At 56.2% G+C, this 22,500-nt stretch overlaps 54 non-coding genes and 3 pseudogenes across 54 annotated transcripts in view; all 57 read left to right on the top strand.

Annotated features, from left to right (window-relative positions):
- Positions 1–77, top strand: part of LOC121892980 — a 119-nt gene extending 42 nt beyond the window's left edge. Inside the window, exon 1 of the ribosomal RNA XR_006094896.1 lies at positions 1–77. This exon is cut by the window's left edge and continues 42 nt beyond it. This is a non-coding gene — a ribosomal RNA (5S ribosomal RNA).
- Positions 78–1,831: 1,754 nt separating this feature from the next.
- Positions 1,832–1,950, top strand: LOC121892979. The gene has a single exon (XR_006094895.1). It is a non-coding gene; the product is annotated as a 5S ribosomal RNA (ribosomal RNA).
- Positions 1,951–2,206: 256 nt separating this feature from the next.
- On the top strand, positions 2,207–2,325 carry LOC121892978. Its single transcript, XR_006094894.1, has one exon. It is a non-coding gene; the product is annotated as a 5S ribosomal RNA (ribosomal RNA).
- Positions 2,326–2,581: 256 nt separating this feature from the next.
- On the top strand, positions 2,582–2,700 carry LOC121892977. The gene has a single exon (XR_006094893.1). It is a non-coding gene; the product is annotated as a 5S ribosomal RNA (ribosomal RNA).
- Positions 2,701–2,956: 256 nt separating this feature from the next.
- LOC121892976 lies at positions 2,957–3,075 on the top strand. The gene has a single exon (XR_006094892.1). It is a non-coding gene; the product is annotated as a 5S ribosomal RNA (ribosomal RNA).
- A 254-nt stretch (positions 3,076–3,329) lies between these two features.
- Positions 3,330–3,448, top strand: LOC121893296. The gene has a single exon (XR_006095206.1). It is a non-coding gene; the product is annotated as a 5S ribosomal RNA (ribosomal RNA).
- Positions 3,449–3,672: 224 nt separating this feature from the next.
- On the top strand, positions 3,673–3,791 carry LOC121892974. Its single transcript, XR_006094890.1, has one exon. It is a non-coding gene; the product is annotated as a 5S ribosomal RNA (ribosomal RNA).
- Positions 3,792–4,047: 256 nt separating this feature from the next.
- On the top strand, positions 4,048–4,166 carry LOC121893088. The gene has a single exon (XR_006095002.1). It is a non-coding gene; the product is annotated as a 5S ribosomal RNA (ribosomal RNA).
- A 254-nt stretch (positions 4,167–4,420) lies between these two features.
- Positions 4,421–4,539, top strand: LOC121893077. The gene has a single exon (XR_006094991.1). It is a non-coding gene; the product is annotated as a 5S ribosomal RNA (ribosomal RNA).
- A 254-nt stretch (positions 4,540–4,793) lies between these two features.
- LOC121892526 lies at positions 4,794–4,912 on the top strand. The gene has a single exon (XR_006094500.1). It is a non-coding gene; the product is annotated as a 5S ribosomal RNA (ribosomal RNA).
- A 256-nt stretch (positions 4,913–5,168) lies between these two features.
- LOC121892465 lies at positions 5,169–5,287 on the top strand. The gene has a single exon (XR_006094440.1). It is a non-coding gene; the product is annotated as a 5S ribosomal RNA (ribosomal RNA).
- A 256-nt stretch (positions 5,288–5,543) lies between these two features.
- LOC121893369 lies at positions 5,544–5,662 on the top strand. The gene has a single exon (XR_006095277.1). It is a non-coding gene; the product is annotated as a 5S ribosomal RNA (ribosomal RNA).
- Positions 5,663–5,918: 256 nt separating this feature from the next.
- LOC121892973 lies at positions 5,919–6,037 on the top strand. Its single transcript, XR_006094889.1, has one exon. It is a non-coding gene; the product is annotated as a 5S ribosomal RNA (ribosomal RNA).
- A 222-nt stretch (positions 6,038–6,259) lies between these two features.
- On the top strand, positions 6,260–6,378 carry LOC121892972. The gene has a single exon (XR_006094888.1). It is a non-coding gene; the product is annotated as a 5S ribosomal RNA (ribosomal RNA).
- A 254-nt stretch (positions 6,379–6,632) lies between these two features.
- On the top strand, positions 6,633–6,751 carry LOC121892971. Its single transcript, XR_006094887.1, has one exon. It is a non-coding gene; the product is annotated as a 5S ribosomal RNA (ribosomal RNA).
- A 256-nt stretch (positions 6,752–7,007) lies between these two features.
- On the top strand, positions 7,008–7,126 carry LOC121892970. Its single transcript, XR_006094886.1, has one exon. It is a non-coding gene; the product is annotated as a 5S ribosomal RNA (ribosomal RNA).
- A 224-nt stretch (positions 7,127–7,350) lies between these two features.
- On the top strand, positions 7,351–7,469 carry LOC121892969. The gene has a single exon (XR_006094885.1). It is a non-coding gene; the product is annotated as a 5S ribosomal RNA (ribosomal RNA).
- A 256-nt stretch (positions 7,470–7,725) lies between these two features.
- LOC121892480 lies at positions 7,726–7,844 on the top strand. Its single transcript, XR_006094455.1, has one exon. It is a non-coding gene; the product is annotated as a 5S ribosomal RNA (ribosomal RNA).
- Positions 7,845–8,100: 256 nt separating this feature from the next.
- LOC121892968 lies at positions 8,101–8,219 on the top strand. The gene has a single exon (XR_006094884.1). It is a non-coding gene; the product is annotated as a 5S ribosomal RNA (ribosomal RNA).
- A 260-nt stretch (positions 8,220–8,479) lies between these two features.
- Positions 8,480–8,598, top strand: LOC121892967. Its single transcript, XR_006094883.1, has one exon. It is a non-coding gene; the product is annotated as a 5S ribosomal RNA (ribosomal RNA).
- A 224-nt stretch (positions 8,599–8,822) lies between these two features.
- Positions 8,823–8,941, top strand: LOC121892669. Its single transcript, XR_006094639.1, has one exon. It is a non-coding gene; the product is annotated as a 5S ribosomal RNA (ribosomal RNA).
- Positions 8,942–9,197: 256 nt separating this feature from the next.
- On the top strand, positions 9,198–9,316 carry LOC121892668. The gene has a single exon (XR_006094638.1). It is a non-coding gene; the product is annotated as a 5S ribosomal RNA (ribosomal RNA).
- A 254-nt stretch (positions 9,317–9,570) lies between these two features.
- Positions 9,571–9,689, top strand: LOC121892442. Its single transcript, XR_006094418.1, has one exon. It is a non-coding gene; the product is annotated as a 5S ribosomal RNA (ribosomal RNA).
- A 256-nt stretch (positions 9,690–9,945) lies between these two features.
- Positions 9,946–10,064, top strand: LOC121892667. The gene has a single exon (XR_006094637.1). It is a non-coding gene; the product is annotated as a 5S ribosomal RNA (ribosomal RNA).
- Positions 10,065–10,320: 256 nt separating this feature from the next.
- LOC121892966 lies at positions 10,321–10,439 on the top strand. The gene has a single exon (XR_006094882.1). It is a non-coding gene; the product is annotated as a 5S ribosomal RNA (ribosomal RNA).
- Positions 10,440–10,693: 254 nt separating this feature from the next.
- LOC121892965 lies at positions 10,694–10,812 on the top strand. The gene has a single exon (XR_006094881.1). It is a non-coding gene; the product is annotated as a 5S ribosomal RNA (ribosomal RNA).
- A 256-nt stretch (positions 10,813–11,068) lies between these two features.
- LOC121893066 lies at positions 11,069–11,187 on the top strand. Its single transcript, XR_006094980.1, has one exon. It is a non-coding gene; the product is annotated as a 5S ribosomal RNA (ribosomal RNA).
- Positions 11,188–11,411: 224 nt separating this feature from the next.
- Positions 11,412–11,530, top strand: LOC121893294. Its single transcript, XR_006095204.1, has one exon. It is a non-coding gene; the product is annotated as a 5S ribosomal RNA (ribosomal RNA).
- A 256-nt stretch (positions 11,531–11,786) lies between these two features.
- On the top strand, positions 11,787–11,905 carry LOC121892760. Its single transcript, XR_006094727.1, has one exon. It is a non-coding gene; the product is annotated as a 5S ribosomal RNA (ribosomal RNA).
- Positions 11,906–12,161: 256 nt separating this feature from the next.
- LOC121892912 lies at positions 12,162–12,270 on the top strand (annotated as a pseudogene).
- Positions 12,271–12,526: 256 nt separating this feature from the next.
- On the top strand, positions 12,527–12,645 carry LOC121893055. Its single transcript, XR_006094969.1, has one exon. It is a non-coding gene; the product is annotated as a 5S ribosomal RNA (ribosomal RNA).
- Positions 12,646–12,869: 224 nt separating this feature from the next.
- LOC121893293 lies at positions 12,870–12,988 on the top strand. Its single transcript, XR_006095203.1, has one exon. It is a non-coding gene; the product is annotated as a 5S ribosomal RNA (ribosomal RNA).
- A 256-nt stretch (positions 12,989–13,244) lies between these two features.
- Positions 13,245–13,363, top strand: LOC121892759. The gene has a single exon (XR_006094726.1). It is a non-coding gene; the product is annotated as a 5S ribosomal RNA (ribosomal RNA).
- A 256-nt stretch (positions 13,364–13,619) lies between these two features.
- LOC121892911 lies at positions 13,620–13,728 on the top strand (annotated as a pseudogene).
- A 256-nt stretch (positions 13,729–13,984) lies between these two features.
- On the top strand, positions 13,985–14,103 carry LOC121892757. The gene has a single exon (XR_006094724.1). It is a non-coding gene; the product is annotated as a 5S ribosomal RNA (ribosomal RNA).
- Positions 14,104–14,359: 256 nt separating this feature from the next.
- Positions 14,360–14,478, top strand: LOC121892604. Its single transcript, XR_006094578.1, has one exon. It is a non-coding gene; the product is annotated as a 5S ribosomal RNA (ribosomal RNA).
- Positions 14,479–14,701: 223 nt separating this feature from the next.
- On the top strand, positions 14,702–14,820 carry LOC121892963. Its single transcript, XR_006094879.1, has one exon. It is a non-coding gene; the product is annotated as a 5S ribosomal RNA (ribosomal RNA).
- Positions 14,821–15,076: 256 nt separating this feature from the next.
- Positions 15,077–15,195, top strand: LOC121892962. The gene has a single exon (XR_006094878.1). It is a non-coding gene; the product is annotated as a 5S ribosomal RNA (ribosomal RNA).
- Positions 15,196–15,451: 256 nt separating this feature from the next.
- LOC121892961 lies at positions 15,452–15,570 on the top strand. Its single transcript, XR_006094877.1, has one exon. It is a non-coding gene; the product is annotated as a 5S ribosomal RNA (ribosomal RNA).
- A 256-nt stretch (positions 15,571–15,826) lies between these two features.
- LOC121892960 lies at positions 15,827–15,945 on the top strand. Its single transcript, XR_006094876.1, has one exon. It is a non-coding gene; the product is annotated as a 5S ribosomal RNA (ribosomal RNA).
- A 256-nt stretch (positions 15,946–16,201) lies between these two features.
- On the top strand, positions 16,202–16,320 carry LOC121892883. The gene has a single exon (XR_006094845.1). It is a non-coding gene; the product is annotated as a 5S ribosomal RNA (ribosomal RNA).
- A 256-nt stretch (positions 16,321–16,576) lies between these two features.
- LOC121892959 lies at positions 16,577–16,695 on the top strand. The gene has a single exon (XR_006094875.1). It is a non-coding gene; the product is annotated as a 5S ribosomal RNA (ribosomal RNA).
- Positions 16,696–16,951: 256 nt separating this feature from the next.
- Positions 16,952–17,070, top strand: LOC121892872. Its single transcript, XR_006094835.1, has one exon. It is a non-coding gene; the product is annotated as a 5S ribosomal RNA (ribosomal RNA).
- Positions 17,071–17,326: 256 nt separating this feature from the next.
- On the top strand, positions 17,327–17,445 carry LOC121892702. The gene has a single exon (XR_006094671.1). It is a non-coding gene; the product is annotated as a 5S ribosomal RNA (ribosomal RNA).
- Positions 17,446–17,731: 286 nt separating this feature from the next.
- LOC121892958 lies at positions 17,732–17,850 on the top strand. The gene has a single exon (XR_006094874.1). It is a non-coding gene; the product is annotated as a 5S ribosomal RNA (ribosomal RNA).
- Positions 17,851–18,074: 224 nt separating this feature from the next.
- Positions 18,075–18,193, top strand: LOC121892957. Its single transcript, XR_006094873.1, has one exon. It is a non-coding gene; the product is annotated as a 5S ribosomal RNA (ribosomal RNA).
- Positions 18,194–18,449: 256 nt separating this feature from the next.
- Positions 18,450–18,568, top strand: LOC121892955. Its single transcript, XR_006094872.1, has one exon. It is a non-coding gene; the product is annotated as a 5S ribosomal RNA (ribosomal RNA).
- A 256-nt stretch (positions 18,569–18,824) lies between these two features.
- On the top strand, positions 18,825–18,943 carry LOC121892871. The gene has a single exon (XR_006094834.1). It is a non-coding gene; the product is annotated as a 5S ribosomal RNA (ribosomal RNA).
- Positions 18,944–19,199: 256 nt separating this feature from the next.
- LOC121892954 lies at positions 19,200–19,318 on the top strand. Its single transcript, XR_006094871.1, has one exon. It is a non-coding gene; the product is annotated as a 5S ribosomal RNA (ribosomal RNA).
- Positions 19,319–19,572: 254 nt separating this feature from the next.
- On the top strand, positions 19,573–19,691 carry LOC121892953. Its single transcript, XR_006094870.1, has one exon. It is a non-coding gene; the product is annotated as a 5S ribosomal RNA (ribosomal RNA).
- A 256-nt stretch (positions 19,692–19,947) lies between these two features.
- Positions 19,948–20,066, top strand: LOC121892951. The gene has a single exon (XR_006094868.1). It is a non-coding gene; the product is annotated as a 5S ribosomal RNA (ribosomal RNA).
- A 224-nt stretch (positions 20,067–20,290) lies between these two features.
- Positions 20,291–20,409, top strand: LOC121892950. The gene has a single exon (XR_006094867.1). It is a non-coding gene; the product is annotated as a 5S ribosomal RNA (ribosomal RNA).
- Positions 20,410–20,665: 256 nt separating this feature from the next.
- On the top strand, positions 20,666–20,774 carry LOC121892887 (annotated as a pseudogene).
- Positions 20,775–21,030: 256 nt separating this feature from the next.
- Positions 21,031–21,149, top strand: LOC121892949. The gene has a single exon (XR_006094866.1). It is a non-coding gene; the product is annotated as a 5S ribosomal RNA (ribosomal RNA).
- Positions 21,150–21,405: 256 nt separating this feature from the next.
- LOC121892870 lies at positions 21,406–21,524 on the top strand. The gene has a single exon (XR_006094833.1). It is a non-coding gene; the product is annotated as a 5S ribosomal RNA (ribosomal RNA).
- A 256-nt stretch (positions 21,525–21,780) lies between these two features.
- On the top strand, positions 21,781–21,899 carry LOC121892948. Its single transcript, XR_006094865.1, has one exon. It is a non-coding gene; the product is annotated as a 5S ribosomal RNA (ribosomal RNA).
- Positions 21,900–22,185: 286 nt separating this feature from the next.
- On the top strand, positions 22,186–22,304 carry LOC121892947. Its single transcript, XR_006094864.1, has one exon. It is a non-coding gene; the product is annotated as a 5S ribosomal RNA (ribosomal RNA).
- Positions 22,305–22,500: the final 196 nt, after the last annotated feature.

The following is a 22,500-nucleotide window of genomic DNA, read 5'->3' as shown; positions in this document are numbered from 1 at the left end:
TCTCGGAAGCTAAGCAGGGTCGGGCCTGGTTAGTACTTGGATGGGAGACCGCCTGGGAATACCAGGTGCTGTAAGCTTTTTCACTTTTCTCCACAAGCGCCCGCCCGCCGTGTTTTTTTTTTTTTTTAAATTTTCTTTTTATTTGCCGTTTTCACATACATTCTGCTTACAACTGGTACACAATGACGTATTCTTTTCTCCATTCCTAATATTATAATATTATTCATTTAAACATGACAGTCTTCCTTAGTTTTTTACTTTGGATCCAGATAGAGAACAACTGTGCCTACTCATACCTATCAAAAGGAAAAATAAAATACAATAAAATATAGAATATATTATTCATATACCTCTGGCTATATATCCACACATGGATACATATACACATGTCCAAAGCACAACAGTTATTCACAATCTTCCATACCTCATGGCCAGTTGAATTAACAGAGTTCTACCATGTAATCGATTATGCAGATATTGTGAAATAGAATAAAATTTTAAAAAAACAAACGAACCATAAAAGAAAACAGAACCTTTCAACATCTGTAGCTATGAAATATGAACTAGGGGTCTTTGTTCCTATGATGTACATCTCAAATAAAGTCTGATCTAGTTGGTTTTATGTACTCTATCCAATTTTCCCAAATTCTTTCAAATCTGTCCCTCTCCAGTCTCACAGAGAAAGTTAACTTTTCCATCCCATATATATTGTGCATAACCTCAACCCAGTCCTCGACCTTAGGTACCTCATTCTTCAACCACTTTCTGGTAATCGCTTTTTTACTTGCAATCAGCATTATTCTGTAAATATATTTGTCCCCAAATCTTGTTAAATCTATGCCCAATATCCCCAAGTATAACACCTCAAATGTAAGTGGAAGATTTACCTTCAATACTTTATCCATACACTTTTTAAGCCCCTGCCAGTAGGTGCGAATGGAGGGACAACTCCAGAACACATGGAAGTGGTCAGCTTTCTCAGCTCCACACAATCTCCAGCACTTTGTATCGTGATACTTTGACTGTGCTGGTGTTCTAAAAAATCTTATAATATTCTTCCACCCATGTTCTCTCCAAGATAAAGAACAGGTTGTTCTCCATTGCTGTTCATTTATCTCTTCCCATTCATCCATTGATATAAAAATATTTGCATCCCTCTCCCACCTCTCTTTTATATACACTGTGTCTGTTCCCTTTAAGTCCTCCACTGCCTTATATAGTCTTGAGATAAGCTTCGTTCCCAATTTTGATTCATATGTTGCAGTAAACATCTCAATAATTTCTGTCCTCCTCCCGCTTATGACCCCCCTCATTGTATGCTCCAGATAGTTCCGTAATTGCAAATACCTATATTGATCCGAATTTGTTAGGTGATATTGGTCTTTTAGCTCCTGAAAACTTTTGATTTTCTTCTTACTTAGGAGCTCCAGGAATATTGTAGGTCCCCTTTCCCAATTTTTAAAACTCTTATCTAGTCTATTTGGCATGAATTCAGAATCAAACCCAATCCATCTTAATAATCTACTTTGAGTTTTCAAGTCATTTTCCACAATTAATTTGAACCAGATCTTCAATGATATATCCATCCATGGGTTTGCCCCTTCTCTAATATGCTTTCTCAGGTTACTATCCCCCCGCCCGCCGTGTTTAACGTAGGGATCCTCTTGTTTTCCTCCGTGTCTGTGCAGAACTGTGCGCGGGAGTCCCACTCTCTGGTATTTCTCCGACGGAGGAAAGGATCGGAACGCTCTCCCCGCAGCTGCCGCCTGGGCGTTGAAGGCGCGTCTGACGAGCGACATCCCTAAAAGGCCCATGCGTGGTACCTTGGACAGCTTACGGCCATACCACCCTGAACACGCCCGATCTCGTCTGATCTCGGAAGCTAAGCAGGGTCGGGCCTGGTTAGTACTTGGATGGGAGACCGCCTGGGAATACCAGGTGCTGTAAGCTTTTTCACTTTTCTCCACAAGCGCCCGCCCGCCGTGTTTAACGTAGGGATCCTCTCTCTTGTTTTCCTCCGTGTCTGTGCAGAACTGTGCGCGGGAGTCCCACTCTCTGGTATTTCTCCGACGGAGGAATGGATCGGAACGCTCTCCCCACAGCTGCCGCCTGGGCGTTGAAGGCGCGTCTGACGAGCGACATCCCTAAAAGGCCCATGCGTGGTACCTTGGACAGCTTAAAAGGCCCATGCGTGGTACCTTGGACAGCTTACGGCCATACCACCCTGAACACGCCCGATCTCGTCTGATCTCGGAAGCTAAGCAGGGTCGGGCCTGGTTAGTACTTGGATGGGAGACCGCCTGGGAATACCAGGTGCTGTAAGCTTTTTCACTTTTCTCCAGAAGCGCCCGCCCGCCGTGTTTAACGTAGGGATCCTCTCTCTTGTTTTCCTCCGTGTCTGTGCAGAACTGTGCGCGGGAGTCCCACTCTCTGGTATTTCTCCGACGGAGGAATGGATCGGAACGCTCTCCCCGCAGCTGCCGCCTGGACGTTGAAGGCGCATCTGACGAGCGACATCCCTAAAAGGCCCATGCGTGGTACCTTGGACAGCTTAAAAGGCCCATGCGTGGTACCTTGGACAGCTTACGGCCATACCACCCTGAACACGCCCGATCTCGTCTGATCTCGGAAGCTAAGCAGGGTCGGGCCTGGTTAGTACTTGGATGGGAGACCGCCTGGGAATACCAGGTGCTGTAAGCTTTTTCACTTTTCTCCACAAGCGCCCGCCCGCCGTGTTTAACGTAGGGATCCTCTCTCTTGTTTTCCTCCGTGTCTGTGCAGAACTGTGCGCGGGAGTCCCACTCTCTGGTATTTCTCCGACGGAGGAATGGATCGGAACGCTCTCCCCGCAGCTGCCGCCTGGGCCTTGAAGGCGCGTCTGACGAGCGACATCCCTAAAAGGCCCATGCGTGGTACCTTGGACAGCTTAAAAGGCCCATGCGTGGTACCTTGGACAGCTTACGGCCATACCACCCTGAACACGCCCGATCTCGTCTGATCTCGGAAGCTAAGCAGGGTCGGGCCTGGTTAGTACTTGGATGGGAGACCGCCTGGGAATACCAGGTGCTGTAAGCTTTTTCACTTTTCTCCACAAGCGCCCGCCCGCCGTGTTTAACGTAGGGATCCTCTCTCTTGTTTTCCTCCCTGTCTGTGCAGAACTGTGCGCGGGAGTCCCACTCTGGTATTTCTCCGACGGAGGAATGGATCGGAACGCTCTCCCCGCAGCTGCCGCCTGGGCGTTGAAGGCGCGTCTGACGAGCGACATCCCTAAAAGGCCCATGCGTGGTACCTTGGACAGCTTAAAAGGCCCATGCGTGGTACCTTGGACAGCTTACGGCCATACCACCCTGAACACGCCCGATCTCGTCTGATCTCGGAAGCTAAGCAGGGTGGGGCCTGGTTAGTACTTGGATGGGAGACCGCCTGGGAATACCAGGTGCTGTAAGCTTTTTCACTTTTCTCCACAAGCGCCCGCCCGCCGTGTTAAACGTAGGGATCCTCTCTCTTGTTTTCCTCCGTGTCTGTGCAGAACTGTGCGCGGGAGTCCCACTCTCTGGTATTTCTCCGACGGAGGAATGGATCGGAACGCTCTCCCCGCAGCTGCCGCCTGGGCGTTGAAGGCGCGTCTGACGAGCGACATCCCTAAAAGGCCCATGCGTGGTACCTTGGACAGCTTACGGCCATACCACCCTGAACACGCCCGATCTCGTCTGATCTCGGAAGCTAAGCAGGGTCGGGCCTGGTTAGTACTTGGATGGGAGACCGCCTGGGAATACCAGGTGCTGTAAGCTTTTTCACTTTTCTCCACAAGCGCCCGCCCGCCGTGTTTAACGTAGGGATCCTCTCTCTTGTTTTCCTCCGTGTCTGTGCAGAACTGTGCGGGGGAGTCCCACTCTCTGGTATTTCTCCGACGGAGGAATGGATCGGAACGCTCTCCCCGCAGCTGCCGCCTGGGCGTTGAAGGCGCGTCTGACGAGCGACATCCCTAAAAGGCCCATGCGTGGTACCTTGGACAGCTTAAAAGGCCCATGCGTGGTACCTTGGACAGCTTACGGCCATACCACCCTGAACACGCCCGATCTCGTCTGATCTCGGAAGCTAAGCAGGGTAGGGCCTGGTTAGTACTTGGATGGGAGACCGCCTGGGAATACCAGGTGCTGTAAGCTTTTTCACTTTTCTCCACAAGCGCCCGCCCGCCGTGTTTAACGTAGGGATCCTCTCTCTTGTTTTCCTCCCTGTCTGTGCAGAACTGTGCGCGGGAGTCCCACTCTGGTATTTCTCCGACGGAGGAATGGATCGGAACGCTCTCCCCGCAGCTGCCGCCTGGGCGTTGAAGGCGCGTCTGACGAGCGACATCCCTAAAAGGCCCATGCGTGGTACCTTGGACAGCTTAAAAGGCCCATGCGTGGTACCTTGGACAGCTTACGGCCATACCACCCTGAACACGCCCGATCTCGTCTGATCTCGGAAGCTAAGCAGGGTAGGGCCTGGTTAGTACTTGGATGGGAGACCGCCTGGGAATACCAGGTGCTGTAAGCTTTTTCACTTTTCTCCACAAGCGCCCGCCCGCCGTGTTAAACGTAGGGATCCTCTCTCTTGTTTTCCTCCGTGTCTGTGCAGAACTGTGCGCGGGAGTCCCACTCTGGTATTTCTCCGACGGAGGAATGGATCGGAACGCTCTCCCCGCAGCTGCCGCCTGGACGTTGAAGGCGCGTCTGACGAGCGACATCCCTAAAAGGCCCATGCGTGGTACCTTGGACAGCTTAAAAGGCCCATGCGTGGTACCTTGGACAGCTTACGGCCATACCGACCTGAACACGCCCGATCTCGTCTGATCTCGGAAGCTAAGCAGGGTAGGGCCTGGTTAGTACTTGGATGGGAGACCGCCTGGGAATACCAGGTGCTGTAAGCTTTTTCACTTTTCTCCACAAGCGCCCGCCCGCCGTGTTTAACGTAGGGATCCTCTCTCTTGTTTTCCTCCGTGTCTGTGCAGAACTGTGCGCGGGAATCCCACTCTCTGGTATTTCTCCGACGGAGGAATGGATCGGAACGCTCTCCCCGCAGCTGCCGCCTGGTCGTTGAAGGCGCGTCTGACGAGCGACATCCCTAAAAGGCCCATGCGTGGTACCTTGGACAGCTTAAAAGGCCCATGCGTGGTACCTTGGACAGCTTACGGCCATACCACCCTGGACACGCCCGATCTCGTCTGATCTCGGAAGCTAAGCAGAGTAGGGCCTGGTTAGTACTTGGATGGGAGACCGCCTGGGAATACCAGGTGCTGTAAGCTTTTTCACTTTTCTCCACAAGCGCCCGCCCGCCGTGTTTAACGTAGGGATCCTCTCTCTTGTTTTCCTCCGTGTCTGTGCAGAACTGTGCGCGGGAGTCCCACTTTCTGGTATTTCTCCGACGGAGGAATGGATCGCAACGCTCTCCCCGCAGCTGCCGCCTGGTCGTTGAAGGCGCGTCTGACGAGCGACATCCCTAAAAGGCCCATGCGTGGTACCTTGGACAGCTTAAAAGGCCCATGCGTGGTACCTTGGACAGCTTACGGCCATACCACCCTGAGCACGCCCGATCTCGTCTGATCTCGGAAGCTAAGCAGGGTCGGGCCTGGTTAGTACTTGGATGGGAGACCGCCTGGGAATACCAGGTGCTGTAAGCTTTTTCACTTTTCTCCACAAGCGCCCGCCCGCCGTGTTTAACGTAGGGATCCTCTCTCTTGTTTTCCTCCGTGTCTGTGCAGAACTGTGCGCGGGAGTCCCACTCTCTGGTATTTCTCCGACGGAGGAATGGATCGGAACGCTCTCCCCGCAGCTGCCGCCTGGGCGTTGAAGGCGCGTCTGACGAGCGACATCCCTAAAAGGCCCATGCATGGTACCTTGGACAGCTTAAAAGGCCCATGCGTGGTACCTTGGACAGCTTACGGCCATACCACCCTGAACACGCCCGATCTCGTCTGATCTCGGAAGCTAAGCAGGGTCGGGCCTGGTTAGTACTTGGATGGGAGACCGCCTGGGAATACCAGGTGCTGTAAGCTTTTTCACTTTTCTCCACAAGCGCCCGCCCGCCGTGTTTAACGTAGGGATCCTCTCTCTTGTTTTCCTCCGTGTCTGTGCAGAACTGTGCGCGGGAGTCCCACTCTGGTATTTCTCCGACGGAGGAATGGATCGGAACGCTCTCCCCGCAGCTGCCGCCTGGGCGTTGAAGGCGCGTCTGACGAGCGACATCCCTAAAAGGCCCATGCGTGGTACCTTGGACAGCTTACGGCCATACCACCCTGAACACGCCCGATCTCGTCTGATCTCGGAAGCTAAGCAGGGTCGGGCCTGGTTAGTACTTGGATGGGAGACCGCCTGGGAATACCAGGTGCTGTAAGCTTTTTCACTTTTCTCCACAAGCGCCCGCCCGCCGTGTTTAACGTAGGGATCCTCTCTCTTGTTTTCCTCCGTGTCTGTGCAGAACTGTGCGCGGGAGTCCCACTCTGGTATTTCTCCGACGGAGGAATGGATCGGAACGCTCTCCCCGCAGCTGCCGCCTGGGCGTTGAAGGCGCGTCTGACGAGCGACATCCCTAAAAGGCCCATGCGTAGTACCTTGGACAGCTTAAAAGGCCCATGCGTGGTACCTTGGACAGCTTACGGCCATACCACCCTGAACACGCCCGATCTCGTCTGATCTCGGAAGCTAAGCAGGGTCGGGCCTGGTTAGTACTTGGATGGGAGACCGCCTGGGAATACCAGGTGCTGTAAGCTTTTTCACTTTTCTCCACAAGCGCCCGCCCGCCGTGTTTAACGTAGGGATCCTCTCTCTTGTTTTCCTCCGTGTCTGTGCAGAACTGTGCGCGGGAGTCCCACTCTCTGGTATTTCTCCGACGGAGGAATGGATCGGAACGCTCTCCCCGCAGCTGCCGCCTGGGCGTTGAAGGCGCGTCTGACGAGCGACATCCCTAAAAGGCCCATGCGTGGTACCTTGGACAGCTTAAAAGGCCCATGCGTGGTACCTTGGACAGCTTACGGCCATACCACCCTGAACACGCCCGATCTCGTCTGATCTCGGAAGCTAAGCAGGGTCGGGCCTGGTTAGTACTTGGATGGGAGACCGCCTGGGAATACCAGGTGCTGTAAGCTTTTTCACTTTTCTCCACAAGCGCCCGCCCGCCGTGTTTAACGTAGGGATCCTCTCTCTTGTTTTCCTCCGTGTCTGTGCAGAACTGTGCGCGGGAGTCCCACTCTCTGGTATTTCTCCGACGGAGGAATGGATCGGAACGCTCTCCCCGCAGCTGCCGCCTGGGCGTTGAAGGCGCGTCTGACGAGCGACATCCCTAAAAGGCCCATGCGTGGTACCTTGGACAGCTTACGGCCATACCACCCTGAACACGCCCGATCTCGTCTGATCTCGGAAGCTAAGCAGGGTCGGGCCTGGTTAGTACTTGGATGGGAGACCGCCTGGGAATACCAGGTGCTGTAAGCTTTTTCACTTTTCTCCACAAGCGCCCGCCCGCCGTGTTTAACGTAGGGATCCTCTCTCTTGTTTTCCTCCGTGTCTGTGCAGAACTGTGCGCGGGAGTCCCACTCTCTGGTATTTCTCCGACGGAGGAATGGATCGGAACGCTCTCCCCGCAGCTGCCGCCTGGTCGTTGAAGGCGCGTCTGACGAGCGACATCCCTAAAAGGCCCATGCGTGGTACCTTGGACAGCTTAAAAGGCCCATGCGTGGTACCTTGGACAGCTTACGGCCATACCACCCTGAACACGTCCGATCTCGTCTGATCTCGGAAGCTAAGCAGGGTCGGGCCTGGTTAGTACTTGGATGGGAGACCGCCTGGGAATACCAGGTGCTGTAAGCTTTTTCACTTTTCTCCACAAGCGCCCGCCCGCCGTGTTTAACGTAGGGATCCTCTCTCTTGTTTTCCTCCGTGTCTGTGCAGAACTGTGCGCGGGAGTCCCACTCTCTGGTATTTCTCCGACGGAGGAATGGATCGGAACGCTCTCCCCGCAGCTGCCGCCTGGGCGTTGAAGGCGCGTCTGACGAGCGACATCCCTAAAAGGCCCATGCGTGGTACCTTGGACAGCTTAAAAGGCCCATGCGTGGTACCTTGGACAGCTTACGGCCATACCACCCTGAACACGCCCGATCTCGTCTGATCTCGGAAGCTAAGCAGGGTCGGGCCTGGTTAGTACTTGGATGGGAGACCGCCTGGGAATACCAGGTGCTGTAAGCTTTTTCACTTTTCTCCACAAGCGCCCGCCCGCCCGCCGTGTTTAACGTAGGGATCCTCTCTCTTGTTTTCCTCCGTGTCTGTGCAGAACTGTGCGCAGGAGTCCCACTGTCTGGTATTTCTCCGACGGAGGAATGGATCGGAACGCTCTCCCCGCAGCTGCCGCCTGGGCGTTGAAGGCGCGTCTGACGAGCGACATCCCTAAAAGGCCCATGCGTGGTACCTTGGACAGCTTAAAAGGCCCATGCGTGGTACCTTGGACAGCTTACGGCCATACCACCCTGAACACGCCCGATCTCGTCTGATCTCGGAAGCTAAGCAGGGTCGGGCCTGGTTAGTACTTGGATGGGAGACCGCCTGGGAATACCAGGTGCTGTAAGCTTTTTCACTTTTCTCCACAAGCGCCCGCCCGCCGTGTTTAACGTAGGGATCCTCTCTCTTGTTTTCCTCCGTGTCTGTGCAGAACTGTGCACGGGAGTCCCACTCTCTGGTATTTCTCCGACGGAGGAATGGATCGGAACGCTCTCCCCGCAGCTGCCGCCTGGGCGTTGAAGGCGCGTCTGACGAGCGACATCCCTAAAAGGCCCATGCGTGGTACCTTGGACAGCTTACGGCCATACCACCCTGAACACGCCCGATCTGGTCTGATCTCGGAAGCTAAGCAGGGTCGGGCCTGGTTAGTACTTGGATGGGAGACCGCCTGGGAATACCAGGTGCTGTAAGCTTTTTCACTTTTCTCCACAAGCGCCCGCCCGCCGTGTTTAACGTAGGGATCCTCTCTCTTGTTTTCCTCCGTGTCTGTGCAGAACTGTGCGCGGGAGTCCCACTCTCTGGTATTTCTCCGACGGAGGAATGGATCGGAACGCTCTCCCTGCAGCTGCCGCCTGGGCGTTGAAGGCGCGTCTGACGAGCGACATCCCTAAAAGGCCCATGCGTGGTACCTTGGACAGCTTAAAAGGCCCATGCGTGGTACCTTGGACAGCTTACGGCCATACCACCCTGAACACGCCCGATCTGGTCTGATCTCGGAAGCTAAGCAGGGTCGGGCCTGGTTAGTACTTGGATGGGAGACCGCCTGGGAATACCAGGTGCTGTAAGCTTTTTCACTTTTCTCCACAAGCGCCCGCCCGCCGTGTTTAACGTAGGGATCCTCTCTCTTGTTTTCCTCCGTGTCTGTGCATGACTGTGCGCGGGAGTCCCACTCTGGTATTTCTCCGACGGAGGAATGGATCGGAACGCTCTCCCCGCAGCTGCCGCCTGGGCGTTGAAGGCGCGTCTGACGAGCGACATCCCTAAAAGGCCCATGCGTGGTACCTTGGACAGCTTAAAAGGCCCATGCGTGGTACCTTGGACAGCTTACGGCCATACCACCCTGAACACGCCCGATCTCGTCTGATCTCGGAAGCTAAGCAGGGTCGGGCCTGGTTAGTACTTGGATGGGAGACCGCCTGGGAATAACAGGTGCTGTAAGCTTTTTCACTTTTCTCCACAAGCGCCCGCCCGCCGTGTTTAACGTAGGGATCCTCTCTCTTGTTTTCCTCCGTGTCTGTGCAGAACTGTGCGCGGGAGTCCCACTCTCTGGTATTTCTCCGACGGAGGAATGGATCGGAACGCTCTCCCCGCAGCTGCCGCCTGGGCGTTGAAGGCGCGTCTGACGAGTGACATCCCTAAAAGGCCCATGCGTGGTACCTTGGACAGCTTAAAAGGCCCATGCGTGGTACCTTGGACAGCTTACGGCCATACCACCCTGAACACGCCCGATCTGGTCTGATCTCGGAAGCTAAGCAGGGTCGGGCCTGGTTAGTACTTGGATGGGAGACCGCCTGGGAATACCAGGTGCTGTAAGCTTTTTCACTTTTCTCCACAAGCGCCCGCCCGCCGTGTTTAACGTAGGGATCCTCTCTCTTGTTTTCCTCCGTGTCTGTGCAGAACTGTGCGCGGGAGTCCCACTCTCTGGTATTTCTCCGACGGAGGAATGGATCGGAACGCTCTCCCTGCAGCTGCCGCCTGGGCGTTGAAGGCGCGTCTGACGAGCGACATCCCTAAAAGGCCCATGCGTGGTACCTTGGACAGCTTAAAAGGCCCATGCGTGGTACCTTGGACAGCTTACGGCCATACCACCCTGAACACGCCCGATCTCGTCTGATCTCGGAAGCTAAGCAGGGTCGGGCCTGGTTAGTACTTGGATGGGAGACCGCCTGGGAATACCAGGTGCTGTAAGCTTTTTCACTTTTCTCCACAAGCGCCCGCCCGCCGTGTTTAACGTAGGGATCCTCTCTCTTGTTTTCCTCCGTGTCTGTGCATGACTGTGCGCGGGAGTCCCACTCTGGTATTTCTCCGACGGAGGAATGGATCGGAACGCTCTCCCCGCAGCTGCCGCCTGGGCGTTGAAGGCGCGTCTGATGAGCGACATCCCTAAAAGGCCCATGCGTGGTACCTTGGACAGCTTAAAAGGCCCATGCGTGGTACCTTGGACAGCTTACGGCCATACCACCCTGAACACGCCCGATCTCGTCTGATCTCGGAAGCTAAGCAGGGTCGGGCCTGGTTAGTACTTGGATGGGAGACCGCCTGGGAATACCAGGTGCTGTAAGCTTTTTCACTTTTCTCCACAAGCGCCCGCCCGCCGTGTTTAACGTAGGGATCCTCTCTCTTGTTTTCCTCCGTGTCTGTGCAGAACTGTGCGCGGGAGTCCCACTCTCTGGTATTTCTCCGACGGAGGAATGGATCGGAACGCTCTCCCCGCAGCTGCCGCCTGGGCGTTGAAGGCGCGTCTGACGAGCGACATCCCTAAAAGGCCCATGCGTGGTACCTTGGACAGCTTAAAAGGCCCATGCGTGGTACCTTGGACAGCTTACGGCCATACCACCCTGAACACGCCCGATCTCGTCTGATCTCGGAAGCTAAGCAGGGTAGGGCCTGGTTAGTACTTGGATGGGAGACCGCCTGGGAATACCAGGTGCTGTAAGCTTTTTCACTTTTCTCCACAAGCGCCCGCCCGCCGTGTTTAACGTAGGGATCCTCTCTCTTGTTTTCCTCCGTGTCTGTGCAGAACTGTGCGCGGGAGTCCCACTCTCTGGTATTTCTCCGACGGAGGAATGGATCGGAACGTTCTCCCCGCAGCTGCCGCCTGGGCGTTGAAGGCGCGTCTGACGAGCGACATCCCTAAAAGGCCCATGCGTGGTACCTTGGACAGCTTACGGCCATACCACCCTGAACACGCCCGATCTCGTCTGATCTCGGAAGCTAAGCAGGGTGGGGCCTGGTTAGTACTTGGATGGGAGACCGCCTGGGAATACCAGGTGCTGTAAGCTTTTTCACTTTTCTCCACAAGCGCCCGCCCGCCGTGTTTAACGTAGGGATCCTCTCTCTTGTTTTCCTCCGTGTCTGTGCAGAACTGTGCGCGGGAGTCCCACTCTCTGGTATTTCTCCGACGGAGGAATGGATCGGAACGCTCTCCCCGCAGCTGCCGCCTGGGCGTTGAAGGCGCGTCTGACGAGCGACATCCCTAAGAGGCCCATGCGTGGTACCTTGGACAGCTTAAAAGGCCCATGCGTGGTACCTTGGACAGCTTACGGCCATACCACCCTGAACACGCCCGATCTCGTCTGATCTCGGAAGCTAAGCAGGGTCCGGCCTGGTTAGTACTTGGATGGGAGACCGCCTGGGAATACCAGGTGCTGTAAGCTTTTTCACTTTTCTCCACAAGCGCCCGCCCGCCGTGTTTAACGTAGGGATCCTCTCTCTTGTTTTCCTCCGTGTCTGTGCAGAACTGTGCGCGGGAGTCCCACTCTCTGGTATTTCTCCGACGGAGGAATGGATCGGAACGTTCTCCCCGCAGCTGCCGCCTGGGCGTTGAAGGCGCGTCTGACGAGCGACATCCCTAAAAGGCCCATGCGTGGTACCTTGGACAGCTTAAAAGGCCCATGCGTGGTACCTTGGACAGCTTACGGCCATACCACCCTGAACACGCCTGATCTCGGAAGCTAAGCAGGGTGGGGCCTGGTTAGTACTTGGATGGGAGACCGCCTGGGAATACCAGGTGCTGTAAGCTTTTTCACTTTTCTCCACAAGCGCCCGCCCGCCGTGTTTAACGTAGGGATCCTCTCTCTTGTTTTCCTCCGTGTCTGTGCAGAACTGTGCGCGGGAGTCCCACTCTCTGGTATTTCTCCGACGGAGGAATGGATCGGAACGCTCTCCCCGCAGCTGCCGCCTGGGCGTTGAAGGCGCGTCTGACGAGCGACATCCCTAAAAGGCCCATGCGTGGTACCTTGGACAGCTTAAAAGGCCCACGCGTGGTACCTTGGACAGCTTACGGCCATACCACCCTGAACACGCCCGATCTCGTCTGATCTCGGAAGCTAAGCAGGGTAGGGCCTGGTTAGTACTTGGATGGGAGACCGCCTGGGAATACCAGGTGCTGTAAGCTTTTTCACTTTTCTCCACAAGCGCCCGCCCGCCGTGTTTAACGTAGGGATCCTCTCTCTTGTTTTCCTCCGTGTCTGTGCAGAACTGTGCGCGGGAGTCCCACTCTCTGGTATTTCTCCGACGGAGGAATGGATCGGAACGTTCTCCCCGCAGCTGCCGCCTGGGCGTTGAAGGCGCGTCTGACGAGCGACATCCCTAAAAGGCCCATGCGTGGTACCTTGGACAGCTTACGGCCATACCACCCTGAACACGCCCGATCTCGTCTGATCTCGGAAGCTAAGCAGGGTGGGGCCTGGTTAGTACTTGGATGGGAGACCGCCTGGGAATACCAGGTGCTGTAAGCTTTTTCACTTTTCTCCACAAGCGCCCGCCCGCCGTGTTTAACGTAGGGATCCTCTCTCTTGTTTTCCTCCGTGTCTGTGCAGAACTGTGCGCGGGAGTCCCACTCTCTGGTATTTCTCCGACGGAGGAATGGATCGGAACGCTCTCCCCGCAGCTGCCGCCTGGGCGTTGAAGGCGCGTCTGACGAGCGACATCCCTAAGAGGCCCATGCGTGGTACCTTGGACAGCTTAAAAGGCCCATGCGTGGTACCTTGGACAGCTTACGGCCATACCACCCTGAACACGCCCGATCTCGTCTGATCTCGGAAGCTAAGCAGGGTCCGGCCTGGTTAGTACTTGGATGGGAGACCGCCTGGGAATACCAGGTGCTGTAAGCTTTTTCACTTTTCTCCACAAGCGCCCGCCCGCCGTGTTTAACGTAGGGATCCTCTCTCTTGTTTTCCTCCGTGTCTGTGCAGAACTGTGCGCGGGAGTCCCACTCTCTGGTATTTCTCCGACGGAGGAATGGATCGGAACGTTCTCCCCGCAGCTGCCGCCTGGGCGTTGAAGGCGCGTCTGACGAGCGACATCCCTAAAAGGCCCATGCGTGGTACCTTGGACAGCTTAAAAGGCCCATGCGTGGTACCTTGGACAGCTTACGGCCATACCACCCTGAACACGCCTGATCTCGGAAGCTAAGCAGGGTGGGGCCTGGTTAGTACTTGGATGGGAGACCGCCTGGGAATACCAGGTGCTGTAAGCTTTTTCACTTTTCTCCACAAGCGCCCGCCCGCCGTGTTTAACGTAGGGATCCTCTCTCTTGTTTTCCTCCGTGTCTGTGCAGAACTGTGCGCGGGAGTCCCACTCTCTGGTATTTCTCCGACGGAGGAATGGATCGGAACGCTCTCCCCGCAGCTGCCGCCTGGGCGTTGAAGGCGCGTCTGACGAGCGACATCCCTAAGAGGCCCATGCGTGGTACCTTGGACAGCTTAAAAGGCCCATGCGTGGTACCTTGGACAGCTTACGGCCATACCACCCTGAACACGCCCGATCTCGTCTGATCTCGGAAGCTAAGCAGGGTCCGGCCTGGTTAGTACTTGGATGGGAGACCGCCTGGGAATACCAGGTGCTGTAAGCTTTTTCACTTTTCTCCACAAGCGCCCGCCCGCCGTGTTTAACGTAGGGATCCTCTCTCTTGTTTTCCTCCGTGTCTGTGCAGAACTATGCGCGGGAGTCCCACTCTCTGGTATTTCTCCGACGGAGGAATGGATCGGAACGCTCTCCCCGCAGCTGCCGCCTGGGCGTTGAAGGCGCGTCTGACGAGCGACATCCCTAAAAGGCCCATGCGTGGTACCTTGGACAGCTTAAAAGGCCCATGCGTGGTACCTTGGACAGCTTACGGCCATACCACCCTGAACACGCCCGATCTCGTCTGATCTCGGAAGCTAAGCAGGGTCAGGCCTGGTTAGTACTTGGATGGGAGACCGCCTGGGAATACCAGGTGCTGTAAGCTTTTTCACTTTTCTCCACAAGCGCCCGCCCGCCGTGTTTAACGTAGGGATCCTCTCTCTTGTTTTCCTCCGTGTCTGTGCAGAACTGTCGCGGGAGTCCCACTCTCTGGTATTTCTCCGACGGAGGAATGGATCGGAACGCTCTCCCCGCAGCTGCCGCCTGGGCGTTGAAGGCGCGTCTGACGAGCGACATCCCTAAAAGGCCCATGCGTGGTACCTTGGACAGCTTACGGCCATACCACCCTGAACACGCCCGATCTCGTCTGATCTCGGAAGCTAAGCAGGGTCGGGCCTGGTTAGTACTTGGATGGGAGACCGCCTGGGAATACCAGGTGCTGTAAGCTTTTTCACTTTTCTCCACAAGCGCCCGCCCGCCGTGTTTAACGTAGGGATCCTCTCTCTTGTTTTCCTCCGTGTCTGTGCAGAACTGTGCGTGGGAGTCCCACTCTCTGGTATTTCTCTGACGGAGGAATGGATCGGAACGCTCTCCCCGCAGCTGCCGCCTGGGCGTTGAAGGCGCGTCTGATGAGCGACATCCCTAAAAGGCCCATGCGTGGTACCTTGGACAGCTTAAAAGGCCCATGCGTGGTACCTTGGACAGCTTACGGCCATACCACCCTGAACACGCCCGATCTCGTCTGATCTCGGAAGCTAAGCAGGGTCGGGCCTGGTTAGTACTTGGATGGGAGACCGCCTGGGAATACCAGGTGCTGTAAGCTTTTTCACTTTTCTCCACAAGCGCCCGCCCGCCGTGTTTAACGTAGGGATCCTCTCTCTTGTTTTCCTCCGTGTCTGTGCAGAACTGTGCGCGGGAGTCCCACTCTCTGGTATTTCTCCGACGGAGGAATGGATCGGAACGCTCTCCCCGCAGCTGCCGCCTGGGCGTTGAAGGCGCGTCTGACGAGCGACATCCCTAAAAGGCCCATGCATGGTACCTTTGACAGCTTAAAAGGCCCATGCGTGGTACCTTGGACAGCTTACGGCCATACCACCCTGAACACGCCCGATCTCGTCTGATCTCGGAAGCTAAGCAGGGTCGGGCCTGGTTAGTACTTGGATGGGAGACCGCCTGGGAATACCAGGTGCTGTAAGCTTTTTCACTTTTCTCCACAAGCGCCCGCCCGCCGTGTTTAACGTAGGGATCCTCTCTCTTGTTTTCCTCCGTGTCTGTGCAGAACTGTGCGTGGGAGTCCCACTCTCTGGTATTTCTCTGACGGAGGAATGGATCGGAACGCTCTCCCCGCAGCTGCCGCCTGGGCGTTGAAGGCGCGTCTGATGAGCGACATCCCTAAAAGGCCCATGCGTGGTACCTTGGACAGCTTAAAAGGCCCATGCGTGGTACCTTGGACAGCTTACGGCCATACCACCCTGAACACGCCCGATCTCGTCTGATCTCGGAAGCTAAGCAGGGTCGGGCCTGGTTAGTACTTGGATGGGAGACCGCCTGGGAATACCAGGTGCTGTAAGCTTTTTCACTTTTCTCCACAAGCGCCCGCCCGCCGTGTTTAACGTAGGGATCCTCTCTCTTGTTTTCCTCCGTGTCTGTGCAGAACTGTGCGCGGGAGTCCCACTCTCTGGTATTTCTCCGACGGAGGAATGGATCGGAACGCTCTCCCCGCAGCTGCCGCCTGGGCGTTGAAGGCGCGTCTGACGAGCGACATCCCTAAAAGGCCCATGCGTGGTACCTTGGACAGCTTAAAAGGCCCATGCGTGGTACCTTGGACAGCTTACGGCCATACCACCCTGAACACGCCCGATCTCGTCTGATCGTGGAAGCTAAGCAGGGTCCGGCCTGGTTAGTACTTGGATGGGAGACCGCCTGGGAATACCAGGTGCTGTAAGCTTTTTCACTTTTCTCCACAAGCGCCTGCCCGCCGTGTTTAACGTAGGGATCCTCTCTCTTGTTTTCCTCCGTGTCTGTGCAGAACTGTGCGCGGGAGTCCCACTCTCTGGTATTTCTCCGACGGAGGAATGGATCGGAACGCTCTCCCCGCAGCTGCCGCCTGGGCGTTGAAGGCGCGTCTGACGAGCGACATCCCTAAAAGGCCCATGCGTGGTACCTTGGACAGCTTAAAAGGCCCATGCGTGGTACCTTGGACAGCTTACGGCCATACCACCCTGAACACGCCCGATCTCGTCTGATCTCGGAAGCTAAGCAGGGTCGGGCCTGGTTAGTACTTGGATGGGAGACCGCCTGGGAATACCAGGTGCTGTAAGCTTTTTCACTTTTCTCCACAAGCGCCCGCCCGCCGTGTTTAACGTAGGAATCCTCTCTCTTGTTTTCCTCCGTGTCTGTGCAGAACTGTGCGCGGGAGTCCCACTCTCTGGTATTTCTCCGACGGAGGAATGGATCGGAACGCTCTCCCCGCAGCTGCCGCCTGGGCGTTGAAGGCGCGTCTGACGAGCGACATCCCTAAAAGGCCCATGCGTGGTACCTTGGACAGCTTAAAAGGCCCATGCGTGGTACCTTGGACAGCTTACGGCCATACCACCGTGAACACGCCCGATCTCGTCTGATCGTGGAAGCTAAGCAGGGTCGGGCCTGGTTAGTACTTGGATGGGAGACCGCCTGGGAATACCAGGTGCTGTAAGCTTTTTCACTTTTCTCCACAAGCGCCCGCCCGCCGTGTTTAACGTAGGGATCCTCTCTCTTGTTTTCCTCCGTGTCTGTGCAGAACTGTGCGCGGGAGTCCCACTCTCTGGTATTTCTCCGACGGAGGAATGGATCGGAACGCTCTCCCCGCAGCTGCCGCCTGGGCGTTGAAGGCGCGTCTGACGAGCGACATCCCTAAAAGGCCCATGCGTGGTACCTTGGACAGCTTAAAAGGCCCATGCGTGGTACCTTGGACAGCTTACGGCCATACCACCCTGAACACGCCCGATCTCGTCTGATCTCGGAAGCTAAGCAGGGTCGGGCCTGGTTAGTACTTGGATGAGAGACCGCCTGGGAATACCAGGTGCTGTAAGCTTTTTCACTTTTCTCCACAAGCGCCCGCCCGCCGTGTTTAACGTAGGGATCCTCTCTCTTGTTTTCCTCCGTGTCTGTGCAGAACTGTGCGCGGGAGTCCCACTCTGGTATTTCTCCGACGGAGGAATGGATCGGAACGCTCTCCCCGCAGCTGCCGCCTGGGCGTTGAAGGCGCGTCTGACGAGCGACATCCCTAAAAGGCCCATGCGTGGTGCCTTGGACAGCTTAAAAGGCCCATGCGTGGTACCTTGGACAGCTTAAAAGGCCCATGCGTGGTACCTTGGACAGCTTACGGCCATACCACCCTGAACACGCCCGATCTCGTCTGATCTCGGAAGCTAAGCAGGGTCGGGCCTGGTTAGTACTTGGATGGGAGACCGCCTGGGAATACCAGGTGCTGTAAGCTTTTTCACTTTTCTCCACAAGCGCCCGCCCGCCGTGTTTAACGTAGGGATCCTCTCTCTTGTTTTCCTCCGTGTCTGTGCAGAACTGTGCGCGGGAGTCCCACTCTCTGGTATTTCTCCGACGGAGGAATGGATCGGAACGCTCTCCCCGCAGCTGCCGCCTGGGCGTTGAAGGTGCGTCTGACGAGCGACATCCCTAAAAGGCCCATGCGTGGTACCTTGGACAGCTTACGGCCATACCACCCTGAACACGCCCGATCTCGTCTGATCTCGGAAGCTAAGCAGGGTCGGGCCTGGTTAGTACTTGGATGGGAGACCGCCTGGGAATACCAGGTGCTGTAAGCTTTTTCACTTTTCTCCACAAGCGCCCGCCCGCCGTGTTTAACGTAGGGATCCTCTCTCTTGTTTTCCTCCGTGTCTGTGCAGAACTGTGCGCGGGAGTCCCACTCTCTGGTATTTCTCCGACGGAGGAATGGATCGGAACGCTCTCCCCGCAGCTGCCGCCTGGGCATTGAAGGCGCGTCTGACGAGCGACATCCCTAAAAGGCCCATGCGTGGTACCTTGGACAGCTTAAAAGGCCCATGCGTGGTACCTTGGACAGCTTACGGCCATACCACCCTGAACACGCCCGATCTCGTCTGATCTCGGAAGCTAAGCAGGGTCGGGCCTGGTTAGTACTTGGATGGGAGACCGCCTGGGAATACCAGGTGCTGTAAGCTTTTTCACTTTTCTCCACAAGCGCCCGCCCGCCGTGTTTAACGTAGGGATCCTCTCTCTTGTTTTCCTCCGTGTCTGTGCAGAACTGTGCGCGGGAGTCCCACTCTCTGGTATTTCTCCGACGGAGGAATGGATCGGAACGCTCTCCCCGCAGCTGCCGCCTGGGCGTTGAAGGCGCGTCTGACGAGCGACATCCCTAAAAGGCCCATGCGTGGTACCTTGGACAGCTTAAAAGGCCCATGCGTGGTACCTTGGACAGCTTACGGCCATACCACCGTGAACACGCCCGATCTCGTCTGATCGTGGAAGCTAAGCAGGGTCGGGCCTGGTTAGTACTTGGATGGGAGACCGCCTGGGAATACCAGGTGCTGTAAGCTTTTTCACTTTTCTCCACAAGCGCCCGCCCGCCGTGTTTAACGTAGGGATCCTCTCTCTTGTTTTCCTCCGTGTCTGTGCAGAACTGTGCGCGGGAGTCCCACTCTCTGGTATTTCTCCGACGGAGGAATGGATCGGAACGCTCTCCCCGCAGCTGCCGCCTGGGCGTTGAAGGCGCGTCTGACGAGCGACATCCCTAAAAGGCCCATGCGTGGTACCTTGGACAGCTTAAAAGGCCCATGCGTGGTACCTTGGACAGCTTACGGCCATACCACCCTGAACACGCCCGATCTCGTCTGATCTCGGAAGCTAAGCAGGGTCGGGCCTGGTTAGTACTTGGATGGGAGACCGCCTGGGAATACCAGGTGCTGTAAGCTTTTTCACTTTTCTCCACAAGCGCCCGCCCGCCGTGTTTAACGTAGGGATCCTCTCTCTTGTTTTCCTCCGTGTCTGTGCAGAACTGTGCGCGGGAGTCCCACTCTGGTATTTCTCCGACGGAGGAATGGATCGGAACGCTCTCCCCGCAGCTGCCGCCTGGGCGTTGAAGGCGCGTCTGACGAGCGACATCCCTAAAAGGCCCATGCGTGGTGCCTTGGACAGCTTAAAAGGCCCATGCGTGGTACCTTGGACAGCTTACGGCCATACCACCCTGAACACGCCCGATCTCGTCTGATCTCGGAAGCTAAGCAGGGTCGGGCCTGGTTAGTACTTGGATGGGAGACCGCCTGGGAATACCAGGTGCTGTAAGCTTTTTCACTTTTCTCCACAAGCGCCCGCCCGCCGTGTTTAACGTAGGGATCCTCTCTCTTGTTTTCCTCCGTGTCTGTGCAGAACTGTGCGCGGGAGTCCCACTCTCTGGTATTTCTCCGACGGAGGAATGGATCGGAACGCTCTCCCCGCAGCTGCCGCCTGGGCGTTGAAGGCGCGTCTGACGAGCGACATCCCTAAAAGGCCCATGCGTGGTACCTTGGACAGCTTAAAAGGCCCATGCGTGGTACCTTGGACAGCTTACGGCCATACCACCCTGAACACGCCCGATCTCGTCTGATCTCGGAAGCTAAGCAGGGTCGGGCCTGGTTAGTACTTGGATGGGAGACCGCCTGGGAATACCAGGTGCTGTAAGCTTTTTCACTTTTCTCCACAAGCGCCCGCCCGCCGTGTTTAACGTAGGGATCCTCTCTCTTGTTTTCCTCCGTGTCTGTGCAGAACTGTGCGCGGGAGTCCCACTCTCTGGTATTTCTCCGACGGAGGAATGGATCGGAACGCTCTCCCCGCAGCTGCCGCCTGGGCGTTGAAGGTGCGTCTGACGAGCGACATCCCTAAAAGGCCCATGCGTGGTACCTTGGACAGCTTACGGCCATACCACCCTGAACACGCCCGATCTCGTCTGATCTCGGAAGCTAAGCAGGGTCGGGCCTGGTTAGTACTTGGATGGGAGACCGCCTGGGAATACCAGGTGCTGTAAGCTTTTTCACTTTTCTCCACAAGCGCCCGCCCGCCGTGTTTAACGTAGGGATCCTCTCTCTTGTTTTCCTCCGTGTCTGTGCAGAACTGTGCACGGGAGTCCCACTCTCTGGTATTTCTCCGACGGAGGAATGGATCGGAACGCTCTCCCCGCAGCTGCCGCCTGGGCGTTGAAGGCGCGTCTGACGAGCGACATCCCTAAAAGGCCCATGCGTGGTATCTTGGACAGCTTAAAAGGCCCATGCGTGGTACCTTGGACAGCTTACGGCCATACCACCCTGAACACGCCCGATCTCGGAAGCTAAGCAGGGTCGGGCCTGGTTAGTACTTGGATGGGAGACCGCCTGGGAATACCAGGTGCTGTAAGCTTTTTCACTTTTCTCCACAAGCGCCCGCCCGCCGTGTTTAACGTAGGGATCCTCTCTCTTGTTTTCCTCCGTGTCTGTGCAGAACTGTGCGCGGGAGTCCCACTCTCTGGTATTTCTCCGACGGAGGAATGGATCGGAACGCTCTCCCCGCAGCTGCCGCCTGGGCGTTGAAGGCGCGTCTGACGAGCGACATCCCTAAAAGGCCCATGCGTGGTACCTTGGACAGCTTAAAAGGCCCATGCGTGGTACCTTGGACAGCTTACGGCCATACCACCCTGAACACGCCCGATCTCGTCTGATCTCGGAAGCTAAGCAGGGTCGGGCCTGGTTAGTACTTGGATGGGAGACCGCCTGGGAATACCAGGTGCTGTAAGCTTTTTCACTTTTCTCCACAAGCGCCCGCCCGCCGTGTTTAACGTAGGGATCCTCTCTCTTGTTTTCCTCCGTGTCTGTGCAGAACTGTGCGCGGGAGTCCCACTCTCTGGTATTTCTCCGACGGAGGAATGGATCGGAACGCTCTCCCCGCAGCTGCCGCCTGGGCGTTGAAGGCGCGTCTGACGAGCGACATCCCTAAAAGGCCCATGCGTGGTACCTTGGACAGCTTAAAAGGCCCATGCGTGGTACCTTGGACAGCTTACGGCCATACCACCGTGAACACGCCCGATCTCGTCTGATCGTGGAAGCTAAGCAGGGTCGGGCCTGGTTAGTACTTGGATGGGAGACCGCCTGGGAATACCAGGTGCTGTAAGCTTTTTCACTTTTCTCCACAAGCGCCCGCCCGCCGTGTTTAACGTAGGGATCCTCTCTCTTGTTTTCCTCCGTGTCTGTGCAGAACTGTGCGCGGGAGTCCCACTCTCTGGTATTTCTCCGACGGAGGAATGGATCGGAACGCTCTCCCCGCAGCTGCCGCCTGGGCGTTGAAGGCGCGTCTGACGAGCGACATCCCTAAAAGGCCCATGCGTGGTACCTTGGACAGCTTAAAAGGCCCATGCGTGGTACCTTGGACAGCTTACGGCCATACCACCCTGAACACGCCCGATCTCGTCTGATCTCGGAAGCTAAGCAGGGTCGGGCCTGGTTAGTACTTGGATGGGAGACCGCCTGGGAATACCAGGTGCTGTAAGCTTTTTCACTTTTCTCCACAAGCGCCCGCCCGCCGTGTTTAACGTAGGGATCCTCTCTCTTGTTTTCCTCCGTGTCTGTGCAGAACTGTGCGCGGGAGTCCCACTCTGGTATTTCTCCGACGGAGGAATGGATCGGAACGCTCTCCCCGCAGCTGCCGCCTGGGCGTTGAAGGCGCGTCTGACGAGCGACATCCCTAAAAGGCCCATGCGTGGTGCCTTGGACAGCTTAAAAGGCCCATGCGTGGTACCTTGGACAGCTTAAAAGGCCCATGCGTGGTACCTTGGACAGCTTACGGCCATACCACCCTGAACACGCCCGATCTCGTCTGATCTCGGAAGCTAAGCAGGGTCGGGCCTGGTTAGTACTTGGATGGGAGACCGCCTGGGAATACCAGGTGCTGTAAGCTTTTTCACTTTTCTCCACAAGCGCCCGCCCGCCGTGTTTAACGTAGGGATCCTCTCTCTTGTTTTCCTCCGTGTCTGTGCAGAACTGTGCGCGGGAGTCCCACTCTCTGGTATTTCTCCGACGGAGGAATGGATCGGAACGCTCTCCTCGCAGCTGCCGCCTGGGCGTTGAAGGCGCGTCTGACGAGCGACATCCCT

This window comes from Thunnus maccoyii, chromosome 24, assembly GCF_910596095.1.
Source record: "Thunnus maccoyii chromosome 24, fThuMac1.1, whole genome shotgun sequence".
Taxonomy (NCBI): domain Eukaryota; kingdom Metazoa; phylum Chordata; class Actinopteri; order Scombriformes; family Scombridae; genus Thunnus; species Thunnus maccoyii.
This window is presented reverse-complemented; position numbering and strand designations above follow the sequence as displayed.